The following is a 2,500-nucleotide window of genomic DNA, read 5'->3' on the forward strand; positions in this document are numbered from 1 at the left end:
GAGGAGAGGAGAGGAGAGGAGAGGAGAGGAGAGAAGAAGAGAGAGAAGAAGAGAAGAGAAGAAGAGAAGAAAAGAGAAGAGAGAGAAAAGAAGAGAAGAGGAGAGAAGAGAAGAGAGGAGAGGAGACGAGAGGAAGAGAGAAAGAGAGAGAGGAGAGTAAGGAGTGAAGCAAGATAGTCATAACTTATCGTGTGTGTGTGTGTGTGTGTGTGTGTGTGTGTGTGTGTGTGTGTGTGTGTGTGTGTGTGTGCGCGCTGCCCACCACCACCCGTGCCCCGTGTAATCCCCAGGTAGTATATAACAGGCATCCAGACCCCACCCCTTACCAGGCAATCCTTCTCGGCCTACTTTCGCCTCGCACGAGAAACTTAATACCTCCATCGTGTGTGCGCCGAGAGCTGGCTGTAGTACCGTACCGCAGCCACGGGTAGTGAGATCGTGTAGTGAAGGGCGTGGAGAGGCTGTGACATGGCCTCTGCTTTGTATCTAGGGTTCTTCAGGAGTTCGCTTGCCTACTGACGAGGGAATCCATGAAGGTGGGAGTGAGTGAGACGAGTTTTTGAAGGTTTTGTGAAGGTTTTTGATTGGCATTCGTGTTTTGAAGTCTAAAATTTGTGTTTTATTTTATTTTCTGATTTCATTCTGGAGATTTTTGATTGATCTACGTGATTTCCTTGTTTTCTCCTGAGATTTTAAGAGATACTGATTTTCTGTAGAAGATTCGTGATTCTTTTCCTGGTTATTTTCAGATTTTTTCTAGAGATTATTACTGATAAGTGTGATATTATTGTTTTTTCCCTGAGATTTTAATAGATACTGCTTTTCTGAAGATTCGTGACCCTGTCCTAATTTTTCAGTCGACTTTAAGATACACGAGTGGTATTGAGAAGTAATGCAGTGATGAGTGGTCTGTTAACGCAGTAATAGATAAAGACGTGATTTTCTGAGATGAATACAAAATTAAATTGAAGATGAGATGGATAAAAAAAAGTTTGTCTGACTATGCAAACTATACGCAATTCATGGAGTGCCTGATCTTTTTGGCACTTTCACAATAGTTTATATACTAGTAATACACAGTTCTATCGAGCAAAGCTATTTTATTGGCGTGTCGAATGATAGTGGTGATCGTGTGAAAAGTAGCGATTTTTTTTTTACAAGGGTGACTTATGAATTGAGTTTCTTTTTGTCGAAGTGAGTCCTAACGAGGGGAATTTACAAGTTGGTGAGAAATAAACAGACTCCATACGTTACAGAAATTTCCCAGATGCCATTTTCTTTTTCAAAAGTTTCTTAAAAATCAGTTGCCCTCGAGTCAGGTTTCATTCTCTACTCTGAAAGTTTCGCTTGAGTCAAATTTTCCTCCTTATTTTTATCTTGATTTTTGGGTAAGATTTGACGATTTTATTTGCATCAGGAAGGGTCTATGGAAGTCAAAAGATTAATGGTCAGAGTTCTTACTATTCTATTCCCACCATATGCTTCTGAATTTGTATAGAATCCCCAAATAGTAACCAGAATGAATATGAAAAACGCATCCTGGTACTGAAGAGATTAAAATAAAGCAGACAGTGCACAGGCGCGTCCGTGGTGCAATGACCGGAGCCTTGCCCAAGAACCCGCGGGACCAGGTTCGAGTCTCCACTGTAAGAAAAACTAAGACTGAAAGTTTATCATTGAAAATTTATCATCAGAGAAACACACAATGATCTTGACTTCAATTAAAAGGGAGGTTTCACGAAATTTGTCCCTGTCTTTTGGCTAGCTCTAGGCCTGCAAAGGGGCTGGCAACTAATTGGGCAATTTTTTTTTATTTCTATCACCTTTGGCCGGCTTTCCCCTCTTACATATAAAAAAAAAAAAAATCAATACCCAGTCAACGAATTAGGTAAGAATCGAAGTGGCAGAGACGCAACTTGAATAATAATCCTTAATGCGACTGGAAATAAGAGTCGGTTTACCAATTAAAGCTTATCATTACCAAATAAGACGATAAGCAATAACTCGCCAAAGAAGGAATGGAAAAAGGCAGAATAACAATGATACCCCTTAATAAGACTGACAATAAGAGTCAGTGTACCAGAAGTCAACGCATCTTTTACATTTTTTTCCTTACATCTAACAGACCGAGGAAATGTAAAACAGGAAGGCATGTAAAAACTCGTAGTGGTGGCGAGGTGAATGAACACGACCAGGTAGGTAATTATCCCCAGGTAAGGGAAGGAAACGAGAGTAACACAGGTAGTCAGAAGCAGGAACACCTTAGCTAGAAAAAACGTAAGAAAAAAAAAATGATATAAAAACAGCCGTGTGGAGATAAGGAAGTGAAATCCCGTCATTAAATAAGATGACTATGACAGACAAGACTTGGTACGATATTAAAAGCGATTTAGAGAGAGACTGAGGACACGAGGAAGCGATGTTCAAACCTTTAAAAGTCAAAGAGAGAGAGAGAGAGAAAGGCGGAAAGAATGAAAAGAAGGAAGAGGACACGGAAAAG

General features: G+C 40.1%; 1 protein-coding gene across 3 annotated transcripts in view; it reads left to right on the forward strand.

Moving 5' to 3' along the window:
* LOC123519406 (eclosion hormone-like) overlaps positions 1–2,500 on the forward strand; it is a 12,132-nt gene that overhangs the window by 430 nt on the left and 9,202 nt on the right. Inside the window, exon 1 of one of the 3 annotated variants that reach the window (XM_045280688.1) lies at positions 299–542. The exons of 1 other annotated variant lie outside the window; for it this stretch is intronic. The gene's annotated coding sequence lies outside the window, so the exon portion shown is untranslated. Of the gene's footprint in view, positions 1–298; positions 543–2,500 lie in introns of those variants that run through there. One more of the 3 variants, XM_045280686.1, reaches the window with a different exon arrangement.

This window comes from Portunus trituberculatus, chromosome 45 (genome assembly GCF_017591435.1).
Source record: "Portunus trituberculatus isolate SZX2019 chromosome 45, ASM1759143v1, whole genome shotgun sequence".
NCBI classification, from domain to species: Eukaryota; Metazoa; Arthropoda; class Malacostraca; order Decapoda; family Portunidae; genus Portunus; species Portunus trituberculatus.